At 42.8% G+C, this 14,820-nt stretch overlaps 6 non-coding genes and 4 pseudogenes across 6 annotated transcripts; all 10 read left to right on the forward strand.

The window, feature by feature from the left end:
* The first annotated feature begins 5,950 nt into the window (after positions 1–5,950).
* LOC144417735 (5S ribosomal RNA) lies at positions 5,951–6,069 on the forward strand (annotated as a pseudogene).
* Positions 6,070–6,150: 81 nt separating this feature from the next.
* On the forward strand, positions 6,151–6,269 carry LOC144415292 (5S ribosomal RNA). The gene has a single exon (XR_013471184.1). It is a non-coding gene; the product is annotated as a 5S ribosomal RNA (ribosomal RNA).
* An 81-nt stretch (positions 6,270–6,350) lies between these two features.
* Positions 6,351–6,469, forward strand: LOC144415506 (5S ribosomal RNA). The gene has a single exon (XR_013471397.1). It is a non-coding gene; the product is annotated as a 5S ribosomal RNA (ribosomal RNA).
* An 81-nt stretch (positions 6,470–6,550) lies between these two features.
* On the forward strand, positions 6,551–6,669 carry LOC144412460 (5S ribosomal RNA; annotated as a pseudogene).
* An 85-nt stretch (positions 6,670–6,754) lies between these two features.
* LOC144414829 (5S ribosomal RNA) lies at positions 6,755–6,873 on the forward strand. The gene has a single exon (XR_013470719.1). It is a non-coding gene; the product is annotated as a 5S ribosomal RNA (ribosomal RNA).
* Positions 6,874–6,954: 81 nt separating this feature from the next.
* LOC144415942 (5S ribosomal RNA) lies at positions 6,955–7,073 on the forward strand. Its single transcript, XR_013471836.1, has one exon. It is a non-coding gene; the product is annotated as a 5S ribosomal RNA (ribosomal RNA).
* An 81-nt stretch (positions 7,074–7,154) lies between these two features.
* LOC144414608 (5S ribosomal RNA) lies at positions 7,155–7,273 on the forward strand. The gene has a single exon (XR_013470497.1). It is a non-coding gene; the product is annotated as a 5S ribosomal RNA (ribosomal RNA).
* Positions 7,274–7,354: 81 nt separating this feature from the next.
* Positions 7,355–7,463, forward strand: LOC144412903 (5S ribosomal RNA; annotated as a pseudogene).
* Positions 7,464–7,555: 92 nt separating this feature from the next.
* Positions 7,556–7,664, forward strand: LOC144412778 (5S ribosomal RNA; annotated as a pseudogene).
* An 81-nt stretch (positions 7,665–7,745) lies between these two features.
* LOC144415950 (5S ribosomal RNA) lies at positions 7,746–7,864 on the forward strand. Its single transcript, XR_013471844.1, has one exon. It is a non-coding gene; the product is annotated as a 5S ribosomal RNA (ribosomal RNA).
* The last annotated feature ends 6,956 nt before the right edge of the window (positions 7,865–14,820 follow it).

Genomic DNA, 14,820 nt, shown 5'->3' on the forward strand with positions numbered 1-14,820 from the left:
AACTCATTCAATGTCGCTTGTATTTCCGTTCAAGACCAAACGATGAGGAAATAATAAAATATTTGCACGCTTAGTCATTTTCAACGAATGTTCTGCCATATTCTGTTGTATATACAAATTTCTTTTACGTGACTGAGATGGCTGAAAAGTCAAAAACAGTCAAAAATATAAGTCGCTCAGTGTGTAATCCCTTCCAAACTATTTTAGAGCCATGAAATGTTTTGTCGTAGCTAGCGTTACCAACTGCCCTTTAATTCAGCGTATAGTCCCAAAATTGAGCTTATCTTATCTGCAACTTAATTAATAAAGTAGCAAAGGACGCAGTTAGTACGTTATCTTTGGCATCGCTTTTACTATAAAATGTTGAAAAAAAATACTTTATACCGACCAGAGGAGCACTATTGCTTATTTCGGATCAGCATCATATCTGCCACAAGACTCACGACATAGCCAATTATTGAGGGCATAAAACGGCCTGCTAAAATTTAGAAAACTGTTATTCTCAACAAAAAAACCCATCAGTAGCCCAATTAGTAAAACATTTTTAAACTGCGAATTGAGGTTATTGTTTAATATTTGAGATTCCAGCCTACATATACGAATTCTGTCAATCATGTTTTGTCGAAGTGCGATTGAATCATCTCATTGGCATACACGACCAGTATAACCCATGGAAGTTGGTCACAAGATAGTAAAGTTCAGTGTGGCGATCGGGTCGTAAATAAAGCGCCGTTAGATCAGTTACCGAATAGTATAGCACCGTAGGTAAAAGTAAGTTGTGGCAGATAGGGGAGTGGGTCTGAAGATAGCTAGGTTGAGGGAGATAGGACAGTAAGTCGAAAGGAGAGAGTTTGATGGAGGTAAGGCGGTGGTTCGAGAATGTGAAAGTTGGGGAGAAAGAGCAGAGGGTCGAGGATGGGAAAGTTGAGGGAGGTCGGGCAGTGAGTAAGGTCGAGGACCTTTTGGCACGCAAACGACAAAAATTTGCCGACCTCGGGTTTAGACTTCAGAGCCAGTGAAGTACTTCCCTTTCTCCCTCAACCTTCCTATCCTCGACCCACCGCCCTATCTCTCTCAACCGTCTATCCTCGATCCACTGTCCTATTTCCCCCAAACTTCCTCTCCCCTTCAACCTCTTCATCCTTGACTCATTGCCATATCTCCCTCAACTTTTCTTTCCTCTATCCTCTGCACTATCCGCCTCAAATTTCCCACCCTCGACCCACTTTCCGATCTCCATCAAGCTACTTACCTTCGACTTACGACGCAATACGACTCAGCCCCTAACCTAACGGCACTACAATCACGACTAGATCGTCAAAAAGAACTCCACCATCTTGCAACCAACTTCCATGTGTTATACTGGTCGAGTATGCCAATGAGATGATTCAAACGTACGTCGACAAAACATGATTGACGGCATTCGTAAATGTAGGCTGGAATCTCAATTGATAATCAATAACCATAATGAGTGGCTTAAAAATGGGCTACTACATAAGCTACTGATGGCGTCGGGTTTGAGGTGATTGTTTGTTTTTAAAATTTTGAAATGCCATTCGATATCGCAAACCTGAGTTCATTTTCCGAAACTCATTCAATGTCGCTTGTATTTCCGTTCAAGGCAAAACGATGAGGAAATAATAAAATATTTGCATGCGTAGTCATTTTCAACGAATGTTCTGCCATATACTGTTGTATATACAAATTTCTTTTACGTGACTGAGAAGACTGAAAAGTCAAAAACAGTCAAAAATATAAGTCGCTCAGTGAGTGTAATCCCTTCCAAACTATTTTAGAGCCATGAAATGTTTTGTCGTAGCTAGCGTTACCAACTGCCCTTTGATTCAGCGTATAGTCCCAAAATTGAGCTTATCTTATCTGCAACTTGATGAAGTTGCAAAGGACGCACTAAACGGCCTGTTAAAATTTAGAAATCTGTTATTCCCAATAAAAAACCATCAGTAGCCCAATTAGTAAAACATTTTTAAACTGCCAATTAAGGTTATTGTTTAATATTTGAGATTCCAGCCTACATATACGAATGCTGTCAATCATGTTTTGTCGACGTACGATTGAATCATCTCATTGGCATACACGACCAGTATAACCCATGGAAGTTGGTCGCAAGATAGTAGAGTTCAGTGTGGCGATCGGGTCGTGAATAAAGCGCCGTTAGGTTAGGAGCTGAGTGGTGTAGCGTCGTAGGTCAAAGATAAGTAACTTGATGGAGATCGGAAAGTGGGACGAGGGTGGGAAATTCGAGGCAGATAGTGCAGTGGGTAGAGGAAAGAAAAGTTGAGGGAGATATGGCAATGAGTCGAGGAAAGAGGTTGAAGGGGATAGGAAGTTTGGGGGAAATAGGACAGTGGATCGAGGATAGGACGGTTGAAGAAGATAGAGCGGTGGGTCGAGAATAGGAAGGTTGAGGGAGAAAGGGCAGCACCTCACTGGCTCTGAAGTCTAAACCCGAGGTCGCCAAACTTTCGTCGTTTGCGTGCCAAAAGTACTCCGTTAGACACTTAAAACTGTCCTCGACCCACTGCCCTATCTCCATGACACACTGCCCGACCTCCCTCCACTTTCCTATCCTCGACCCTCTGCTCTTTCTCCCCAACTTTCACATTCTTGAACCAACGCTTTATCTCCCTCAATATTTTATCAAATATTTTATTATTTCCTCATCGTTTTGTCTTGAACGTTGAATGAGTTGAATGAGTTTCTGAAATGAACTCAGGCATGTCGATATCGAATGACCTTTCGAAATTTTGAAAACAGTCACCTCAAACCCGAGGCCACCAGTAGCTTAATTAGTAGCACATTTTTAAGCCACTCATTATGGTTATTGATTACCAATTGAGATTCCAGCGTACATTTACGAATGCCGTCAATCATGTTTTGTCGACGTACGATTGAATCATCTCATTGGCATACTCGACCAGTATATCACATGGAGGTTGGTCGCAAGATAGTAGAGTTCTTTTTGACGATCTAGTCGTGATTGTAGCACCGTTAGGTTAGGGGCTGAGTGGTGTAGCGTCGTGTTGATGGAGGTCCGACGGTGGGTCGAGGGTGGGAAGTTTGCGGCAGATAGTGCAGTGGATGAAGGAAAGAAAAGTTGAAGGAGATATGGCAGTGAGTCGATGATAAAGAGGTTGAAGGGGATGGGTAATAGGACAGTGGGTCGATTGTAGGACGGTTGAGGGAGATAGGGCGGTGGGTCGAGGATAGGAAGGTTGAGCAGTTGGGCGAGGGCGACAGGGCAGAGGATCGAGAGGTAAGGGCAGTGGGTGGCGTATTTGTGATGGGATGAATGTTTAACGTCACTAGCTCTGAAGTCTAAACCAGAGGTCGGCAAACTTTTGTCGTTTGCGGGCCAAAATTACTCCGTTAAAGACACTTAAAACTGTCCTCGACCCACTGCCCCACCTCCATCTACTTACTTACCTATCTATACTCGACCTACTGCCCGACCTCCCTCAGCTTTCCTATCCTTGCCCCTCTACGCCACCTCCCTATCCTCGACCCACTGCTCTATCTCCCCAACTTTCACGTCCTCGAACCAACGCTTTATCTCCCTCAACCTCTCTCTTTTCGACCTACTTTCCTATCTCCCTCAACCTACCTATCCTCGGACCCACTGCCCTATCTGCCACAACTTACCTATCTTTGACCTACGGTGCCATACTATTCGATACCTGACCTAACGGCGCTTTATTCACGACCCGATTGCCACACTGAACTTTACTATCTTGCGACCAACTTCCATGGGTTATACTGGTCGTGTATGCCAATGAGATGATTCAATCGTACGTCGACAAAACATGATTGACAGCATTCGTATATGTAGGCTGGAATCTCAAATATTAAACAATAACCTTAATTGGCAGTTTAAAAATGTTTTACTAATTGGGCTACTGATGGTTTTTTGTTGAGAATAACGGTTTTCTAAATTTTAACAGGCCGTTTTATGCCCTTAATAATTGGCCATGTCGTCAGTCTCGTGACAAATATGATGCTGATCCGAAATAAGCAATAGTGCTCTGGTAGTATTTTTCTTCAACATTTTATAGTAAAAGCGATGCCAAAGATAACGTACTAACTACGCGGCGCTTTATTTACGACCCGATCGCCACACTGAATTTACCATCTTGTGACCAACTTCCATGGGTTATACTGGTCGTGTATGCCAATGAGATGATTCAATCGTACTTCGACAAAACATGATTGACAGCGTTCGTATATGTAGGCTGGAATCTCAAATATTGAACAATAACCTTAATTGGCAGTTTAAAAATGTTTTACTAATCGGGCTACTGATGGTTTTTTTGTTGGGAATAACGGTTTTCTAAATTTTAACAGGCCGTTTTATGCCCTTAATAATTGGCCATGTCTTCAGTCTCGTGACAAATATGATGCTGATCCGAAATAAGCAATAGTGCTCTGGTAGTATTTTTCTTCAACATTTTATAGTAAATGCGATGCCAAAGATAACGTACTAACTGCGTCCTTTGCAACTTCATTAAGTTGCAGATAAGATAAGCTCAATTTTAGGACTATACGCTGAACTAAAGGCAGTTGGTAACGCTAGCTACGACAAAACATTTCATGGCTCTAAAATAGTTTGGAAGGGATTACACTCACTGAGCGACTCATATTTTTGACTGTTTTTGACTTTTCAGCCTTCTCAGTCACGTAAAAGAAATTTGTATGTACAACAGAATATGGCAGAACATTCGTTGAAAATGACTAAGCGTGCAAATATTTTATTATTTCCTCAGTGTTTTGTCTTGAACGGAAATACAAGCGACATTGAATGAGTTTCTGAAAATGAACTCAGGCATGTCGATATCGAATGACCTTTCGAAATTTTAAAAACAGTCACCTCAAATCCGATGCCACCAGTAGCTTAATAAGTAGCACATTTTTAAGCCACTCATTATGGTTATTGATTACCAATTGAGATTCCAGCCTACATTTACGAATGCCGTCAATCATGTTTTGTCGACGTACGATTGAATCATCTCATTGGCATACTCGACCAGTATAACACATGGAGGTTGGTCGCAAAATAGTAGAGTTCTTTTTGACGATCTAGTCGTGATTGTAGCGCTGTAGGTTAGGGGCTGAGTGGTGTAGCGTCGTGTTGATGGAGGTCCGACAATGGGTCGAGGGTGGGAAGTTTGCGGCAGATAGTGCAGTGGATGAAGGAATTTTATGCCCTTAATAAATGGCCATGTCGCCAGTCTCGTGACAAATATGATGCTGATCCGAAATAAGCAATAGTGCTCTGGTAGTATTTTTCTTCATCATTTTATAGTAAATGCGATGCCAAAGATAACGTACTAACTTCGTCCTTTGCAACTTCATCAAGTTGCAGATAAGATAAGCTCAATTTTGGGACTATACGCTGAATTAAAGGGCAGTTGGTAACGCTAGCTACGACAAAACATTTCATGGCTCTAAAATAGTTTGGAAGGGATTACACTCACTGAGCGACTTATATTTTTGACTGTTTTTGACTTTTCAGTCTTCTCAGTCACGTAAAAGAAATTTGTATATACATTTGTAATGTAACACAGACGACTACTACTTTATCGCCTACAACCATACCACGTTGAATGCACCCGTTATCGTTCGATCTCGGAAGTTAAGCAATGTCAGTTGCATGTATGTACTTGCATGGGTGACCGGCTGGGAATACCGAGTGTCGTAGGCTTTTCGTCGCCGTTTCATTCGATTTTGCTCTGTTTTCCAACAACTGCGAAATAAAAATAGCCGAATAGACTACTACTTTATCGCCGTTAAGCAATGTCGGGCTCGGTTAGTACTTGCATGGGTGACCGGCTGGGAATACCGAGTGTCGTAGGCTTTTCGTCGCCGTTTCATTCGATTTTGCTCTGTTTTCCAACAACTGCGAAATACAAATAGCCGAATAGACTACTACTTTATCGCCTACAACCATACCACGTTGAATGCACCCGATGTCGTTCGATCTCGGAAGTTAAGCAATGTCGGGCTCGGTTAGTACTTGCATGGTTGACCGGCTGGGAATACCGAGTGTCGTAGGCTTTTCGTCGCCGTTTCGTTCGATTTTGCTCTGTTTTCCAACAACTGCGAAATACAAATAGCCGAATAGACTACTGCTTAATAGCCTACAACCATACCACGTTGAATGCACCCGATCTCGTTTGATCTCGGAAGTTAAGCAATGTCGGGCTCGGTTAGTACTTGCATGGGTGACCGGCTGGGAATACCAAGTGTCGTAGGCTTTTCGTCGCCGTTTCATTCGATTTTGCTCTGTTTTCCAACAACTGCGAAATACAAATAGCCGAATAGACTACTAATTTATCGCCTACAACCATACCACGTTGAATGCACCCGATCTTGTTCGATCTCGGAAGTTAAGCAATGTCGGGCTTGGTTAGTACTTGCATGGGTGACCGGCTGGGAATACCGAGTGTCGTAGGCTTTTCGTCGCCGTTTCATTCGATTTTGCTCTGTTTTCTAACAACTGGGAAATACAAATAGCCGAATAGACTACTACTTTATCGCCTACAACCATACCACGGTGAATGCACTCGATCTCGTTCGATCTCGGAAGTTAAGCAATGTCGTGCTTTGTTAGTACTTGCATGGGCGACCGGCTGGGAATACCGAGTGTGGTAGGCTTTTTTTTCGTCGCCGTTCCATTCGTTTTTGCTCTGTTTTCCAACAACTGCGAAATACAAATAGCCGAATAGACTACTACTTTATCGCCTACAACCATACCACGTTGAATGCACCCGATCTCGTTCGATCTCGAAAGTTAAGCAATGTCGGGCTCGGTTAGTACTTGCATGGGTGACCGGCTGGGAATACCAAGTGTCGTAGGCTTTTCGTCGCCGTTTCATTCGATTTTGCTCTGTTTTTCAACAACTGCGAAATACAAATAGCCGAATAGACTACTACTTCATCGCCTACAACCATACCACGTTGAATGCACCCGATCTCGTTCGATCTCGGAAGTTAAGCAATGTCGGGCTCGGTTAGTACTTGCATGGGTGACCGGCTGGGAATACCGAGTGTCGTAGCCTTTACGTCGCCGTTTCATTCGATTTTGTTCTGTTTTCCAACAACTACGAAATACAAATAGACGAATAGACTACTACTTTGTCGCCTACAACCATACCACGTTGAATGCACCCGATCTCGTCCGATCTCGGAAGTTAAGCAATGTCGGGCTTGGTTAGTACTTGCATGGGTGATCGGCTGGGAATACCGAGTGTCGTAGGCTTTTCGTCGCCGTTTCATTCGATTTTGCTCTGTTTTCTAACAACTGCGAAATACAAATAGCCGAATAGACTACTACTTTATCGCCTACAACCATACCACGTTGAATGCACCCGATCTCGGAAGTTAAGCAATGTCGGGCTCGGTTAGTACTTGCATGGGTGACCGGCTGGGAATACCGAGTGTCGTAGAATTTTTTTTCGTCGCCGAGTGTCGTTTCATTCGATTTTGCTCTGTTTTCTAACAACTGCGAAATACAAATAGCCGAATAGACTACTACTTTATCGCCTACAACCATACCACGTTGAATGCACCCGATCTCGGAAGTTAAGCAATGTCGGGCTCGGTTAGTACTTGCATGGGTGACCGGCTGGGAATATCGAGTGTCGTATGCTTTTCGTCGCCGTTTCATTCGATTTTGCTCTGTTTTCCAACAACCGCGAAAAACAAATAGCCGAATAGACTACTACTTTATCGCCTACAACCATACCACGTTGAATGCACCCGATCTCGTCCGATCTCGGAAGTTAAGCAATGTCGGGCTCGGTTAGTACTTGCATGGGTGATCGGCTGTGAATACCGAGTGTCGTAGGCTTTTCGTCGCCGTTTCATTCGATTTTGCTCTGTTTTCCAACAACTGCGAAATACAAATAGCCGAATAGACTACTACTTTATCGGAGTAATTTCGGCCCGCAAACGACAAAAGTTTGCCGATCTCTGGTTTAGACGTCAGAGCCAGTGAAGCTAAACAGTCATCCCATCACAAATCCGCCACCCACTGCCCTTTTCTATTCTCGATCCTCTGCCCTGCCCTGCCCAACTGCTCCACCTCCCTCAACTTTCCTATCCTCGACCCACCGCCCTATCTCCCTCAACCGTCCTATCCTCGATCCACTGTCCTATTTCCCATCCCCTTCAACCTCTTTATCCTCGACTCATTGCCATATCTCAGTCAACTTTTCTTTCCTCTATCCACTGCACTATCTGCCTCAAATATCCCACCCTCGACCCACTTTCCGATCTCCATCAAGTTACTTACCTTCGATCTACGACGCTATACCACTCGGCCCTAACCTAACGGCGCTACAATCACGACTAGATCGTCAAAAAGAACTCCACCATCTTGCAACCAACTTCCATGTGTTATACTGGTCGAGTATGCCAATGAGATGATTCAATCGTACGTCGACAAAACATGATTGACGGCATTCGTAAATGTAGGCTGGAATCTCAATTGGTAATCAATAACCATAATGAGTGGCTTAAAAATGTGCTACTAATTAAGCTACTGGTGGCATCGGGTTTGAGGTGACTGTTTTTAAAATTTCGAAAGGTCATTCGATATCGACATGCCTGAGTTCATTTTCAGAAACTCATTCAATGTCGCTTGTATTTCCGTTCAAGACAAAACACTGAGGAAATAATAAAATATTTGCACGCTTAGTCATTTTCAACGAATGTTCTGCCATATTCTGTTGTATATACAAATTTCTTTTACGTGACTGAGAAGGCTGAAGAGTCAAAAACAGTCAAAAATATAAGTCGCTCAGTGAGTGTAATCCCTAATCCCAAACTATTTTAGAGCCATGAAATGTTTTGTCGTAGCTAGCGTTACCAACTGCCCTTTAATTCAGCGTATAGTCCCAAAATTGAGCTTATCTTATCTGCAACTTAATGAAGTTGCAAAGGACGCAGTTAGTACGTTATCTTTGGCATCGCTTTTACTATAAAATGTTGAAAAAAAAAAACTTTATACCGACCAGGGCACTATTGCTTATTTCGGATCAGCATCATATCTGTCACAATACTCAAGACATGCCAATTATTGAGGGCATAAAACCGCCCTATCTCCCTCAACCATCCTATCCTCGATCCACTGTCCTTTTTCGCCCAAACTTCCTATCCCCTTAAAAATGTGCTACTACATAAGCTACTGATGGCGTCGGGTTTGAGGTGATTGTTTTAATTTTGAAATGCCATTCGATATCGACATACCTGAGTTCGTTTTCCGAAACTCATTTAATGTCGCTTTTATTTCCGTTCAAGGCAAAACGATGAGGAAATAATAAAATATTTGCACGCGTACTCATTTTCAACGAATGTTCTGCCATATTCTGTTGTATATACAAATTTCTTTTACGTGACTGAGAGGGCTGAAAAATCAAAAACAGTCAAAAATATGAGTCGCTCAGTGAGTGTAATCCCTTCCAAACTATTTTAGAGCTAGCGTTACCAACTGCCCTTTAATTCAGCGTATAGTCCCAAAATTGAGCTTATCTTATCTGCAACTTAATGAAGTTGCAAAGGACGCAGTTAGTACGTTATCTTTGGCATCGCATTTACTATAAACTGTTGAAGAAAAATACCACCAGAGCACTATTGCTTATTTCGGATCAGCATCATATTTGTCACGAGACTGACGACATGGCCAATTATTAAGGGCATAAAACGGCCTGTTAAAATTTAGAAAATCGTTATTCCCAACAAAAAAACCATCAGTAGCCCAATTAGTAAAACATTTTTAAACTGCCAATTAAGGTTATTGTTTAATATTTGAGATTCCAGTCTACATATACGAATGCTGTCAATCATGTTTTGTCGAAGTACGATTGAATCATCTCATTGGCATACACGACCAGTATAACCCATGGAAGTTGGTCACAAGATAGTAAAGTTCAGTGTGGCGATCGGGTCGTGAATAAAGCGCCGCGTAGTTAGTACGTTATCTTTGGCATCGCTTTTACTATAAAAAGTTGAAGAAAAATACTACCAGAGCACTATTGCTTATTTCGGATCAGCATCATATTTGTCACGAGACTGACGACATGGCCAATTATTAAGGGCATAAAACGGCCTGTTAAAATTTAGAAAACCGTTATTCCCAACAAAGAACCATCAGTATCACAATTAGTAAAACATTTTTAAGCTGCCAATTAGGGTTATTGTTTAATATTTGAGATTTCAGCCTACATATACGAATGCTGTCAATCATGTTTTGTCGAAGTACGATTGAATCATCTCATCGGCATACACGACCAGTATAACCCAGTAAAGTTCAGTGTGGCGATCGGGTCGTGAAAAAAGCGCCGTTAGGTCAGGTATCGAATAGTATGGCACCGTAGGTCAAAGATAGGTAAGTTGTTGCAGATAAGGCAGTGGGTCCGAGGATAGGTAGGTTGAGGGAGATGGTACAGTAAGGCGAAAAAAGAGAGGTTGAGGGAGATAAAGCGGTGGTTTGAGAATGTGAAAGTTGGGGAGAAAGAGCAGAGGGTCGAGGATAGGAAAGTTGAGGGAGGTCGGCCAGTGTGTCATGGAGATAGGGCAGTGGGTCGAGGACAGTTTTAAGTGTTCAACGGAGTACTTTTGGCACGCAAACGACAAAAGTTTGCCGACCTCGGGTTTTGACTTCAGAGCCAGTGAAGTTACTGCCCTATCTCCCTCAACCGTCCAATCCTCGATCCATTGTCCTATTTTGCCCAATCTTCCTATCCCCTTCGACCTCTTTATCCTCGACTCATTACCATATCTCCCTCAACTTTTCTTTCCTCTATCCACTGGACTATCTGCCTCAAATTTCCCACCCTCGACCCACTTTCCGATCTCCATCAAGTTACTTACCTTCGAACTACGACGCTATACCACTCAGCCCCTAACCTAACGGCGCTACAATCACGACTAGATCGTCAAAAAGAACTCCACCGTCCTGCAACCAACTTCCATGTGTTATACTGGTCGAGTATGCCAATGAGATGATTCAAACGTACGTCGACAAAACATGATTGACGGCATTCGTAAATGTAGGCTGGAATCTCAATTGGTAATCAATAACCATAATGAGTGGCTTAAAAAGGTTATTGTTTAATATTTAAGATTCCAGCCTACATATACGAATGCTGTCAATCATGTTTTGTCGAAGTACGATTGAATCATCCCATTGGCATACACGACCAGTATAACCCATGGAAGTTGGTCACAAGATAGTAAAGTTCAGTGTGGCGATCGGGTCGTGAATAAAGCGCCGTTAGGTCAGGTACCGAATAGTTTAGCACCGTAGGCCAAAGTAAGTTGTGGCAGATAGGGGAGTGGGTCTGAGGATAGCTAGGTTGAGGGAGATAGGACAGTAAGTCGAAAAGAGAGAGGTTGAGGGAGATAAAGCGGAGGTTCGAGAATGTGAAAGTTGGGGAGAAAGAGCAGAGGGTCTAGGAGAGTTGAGGAAGGTCGGGCAGTGTGTCGAGAACAGTTTTAAGTGTTTAACGGGGTACTTTTGGCACGCAAACGAAAAAAGTTTGCCGACCTCGGGTTTAGACTTCAGAGCCTTTCTCCCTCAACCTTCCTACCCTCGACCCACCGCCCTATCTCCCTCAACCGTCCTATCCTCGACCCACCGCCCTATCTCTCCCTCAACCGTCTTATCCTCGACCCACTGTCCTATTTCCCATCCTCTCCAACCTCTTAATCCTCGACTCATTGCCATATCTCCTTCAACTTTTCTTCCCTTCATCCACTGCACTATCTGCCGCAAACTTCCCACCCTCGACCCGCTGTCGGACCTCCATCAACACGACGCTACACCACTCAGCCCCTAACCTAACGGCGCTACAATCACGACTAGATCGTCAAAAAGAACTCCACCATCTTGCAACCAACTTCCATGTGTTATACTGGTCGAGTATGCCAATGAGATGATTCAATCTTACGTCGACAAAACATGATTGACGGCATTCGTAAATGTAGGCTGGAATCTCAATTGGTAATCAATAACCATAATGAGTGGCTTAAAAATGTGCTACTAATTAAGCTACTGGTGGCATCGGGTTTGAGGTGACTGTTTTTCAAATTTCGAAAGGTCATTCGATATCGACATGCCTGAGTTCATTTTCCGAAACTCATTCAATGTCGCTTGTATTTCCGTTCAAGACAAAACACTGAGGAAATAATAAAATATTTGCACGCTTAGTCATTTTCAACGAATGTTCTGCCGTATTCTGTTGTATATACAAATTTCTTTTACGTGACTGAGAGGGCTGAAAAATCAAAAACAGTCAAAAATATGAGTCGCTCAGTGAGTGTAATCCCTTCCAAACTATTTTAGAGCCATGAAATGTTTTGTTGTAGCTAGCGTTACCAACTGCCCTTTAATTCAGCGCATAGTCCCAAAATTGAGCTTATCTTATCTGCAACTTAATGAAGTTGCAAAGGGCGCAGTTAGTACGTTATCTTTGGCATCGCATTTACTATAAAATGTTGAAGAAAAATATTACCAGAGCACTATTGCTTATTTCGGATCAGCATCATATTTGTCACGAGACTGACGACATGGCCAATTATTAAGGGCATAAAACGGCCTGTTAAAATTTAGAAAACCGTTATTCCCAACAAAAAACCATCAGTAGCCCAATTAGTAAAACATTTTTAAACTGTCAATTAGGGTTATTGTTTAATATTTGAGATTTCAGCCTACATATACGAATGCTGTCAATCATGTTTTGTCGAAGTACGATTGAATCATCTCATTGGCATACACGACCAGTATAACCCATGGAAGTTGGTCACGAGATAGTAAAGTTCAGTGTGGCGATCGGGTCGTGAATAAAGCGCCGTTAGGTCAGGTACCGAATAGTTTAGCACCGTAGGCCAAAGTAAGTTGTGGCAGATAGGGGAGTGGGTCTGAGGATAGCTAGGTTGAGGGAGATAGGACAGTAAGTCGAAAAGAGAGAGGTTGAGGGAGATAAAGCGGTGGTTCGAGAATGTGAAAGTTGGGGAGAAAGAGCAGAGGGTCTGGGAAGGTTGAGGAAGGTCGGGCAGTGTGTCGAGGACAGTTTTAAGTGTTTAACGGAGTACTTTTGGCACGCAAACGACAAAAGTTGCCGACCTCGGGTTTAGACTTCAGAGCCAGTGAAGTTACTGCCCTTTCTCCCTCAACCTTCCTACCCTCGACCCACCGCCCTATCTCCCTCAACCGTCCTATCCTCGACCCACCGCCCTATCCTCGACCCACTGTCATATTTCCCATCCCCTTCAACCTCTTAATCCTCGACTCATTGCCATATCTCCTTCAACTTTTCTTTCCTTCATCCACTGCACTATCTGCCGCAAACTTCCCACCCACGACCCACTGTCGGACCTCCATCAACACGACGCTACACCACTCAGCCCCTAACCTAACGGCGCTACAATCACGACTAGATCGTCAAAAAGAACTCTACTATTTTGCGACCAACCTCCATGTGTTATACTGGTCGAGTATGCCAATGAGATGATTCAATCGTACGTCGACAAAACATGATTGACGGCATTCGTAAATGTAGGCTGGAATCTCAATTGGTAATTAATAACCATAATGAGTGGCTTAAAAATGTGCTACTAATTAAGCTACTGGTGGCATCGGGTTTGGGGTGACTGTTTTTAAAATTTCGAAAGGTCATTCGATATCGACATGCCTGAGTTCATTTTCAGAAACTCATTCAATGTCGCTTGTATTTCCGTTCAAGACAAAACACTGAGGAAATAATAAAATATTTGTACGCTTAGTCATTTTCAACGAATGTTCTGCCGTATTCTGTTGCATATACAAATTTCTTTTACGTGACTGAGAGGGCTGAAAAATTAAAAAAGGTCAAAAATATGAGTCGCTCAGTGAGTGTAATCCCTTCCAAACTATTTTAGAGCCATGAAATGTTTTGTCGTAGCTAGCGTTACCAACTGCCCTTTAATTCAGCGTATAGTCCCAAAATTGAGCTTATCTTATCTGCAACTTAATGAAGTTGCAAAGGACGCAGTTAGTACGTTATCTTTGGCATCGCATTTACTATAAAATGTTGAAGAAAAATACTACCAGAGCACTATTGCTTATTTCGGATCAGCATCATATTTGTCACGAGACTGACGACATGGCCAATTATTAAGGGTATAAAACGGCCTGTTAAAATTTAGAAAACCGTTATTCCCAACAAAAAACCATCAGTAGCCAAATTAGTAAAACATTTTTAAACTGTCAATTAGGGTTATTGTTTAATATTTGAGATTTCAGCCTACATATACGAATGCTGTCAATCATGTTTTGTCGAAGTACGATTGAATCATCTCATTGGCATACACGACCAGTATAACCCATGGAAGTTGGTCGCAAGATAGTAAAGTTCAGTGTGGCGATCGGGTCGTGAAAAAAGCGCCGTTAGATCAGGTATCGAATAGTATGGCACCGTAGGTCAAAGATAGGTAAGTTGTGGCAGATAAGGCAGTGGGTCCGAGGATAGGTAGGTTGAGGGAGATAGGACAGTAAGTCGAAAAGAGAGAGGTTGAGGGAGATAAAGCGGTGGTTCGAGAATGTGAAAGTTGGGGAGAAAGAGCAGAGGGTCGAGGATAGGAAAGTTGAGGGAGGTCGGGCAGTGTGTCATGGAGATAGAGCAGTGGGTCGAGGACAGTTTTAAGTGTTTAACGGAGTACTTTTGGCAAGCAAACGACAAAAGTTTGCCGACCTCGGGTTTTGACTTCAGAGCCAGTGAAGTTACTGCCCTATCTCCCTCAACCGTCCAATCCTCGATCCACTGT

Source organism: Styela clava, chromosome 15 (genome assembly GCF_964204865.1).
Source record: "Styela clava chromosome 15, kaStyClav1.hap1.2, whole genome shotgun sequence".
NCBI lineage: Eukaryota > Metazoa > Chordata > Ascidiacea > Stolidobranchia > Styelidae > Styela > Styela clava.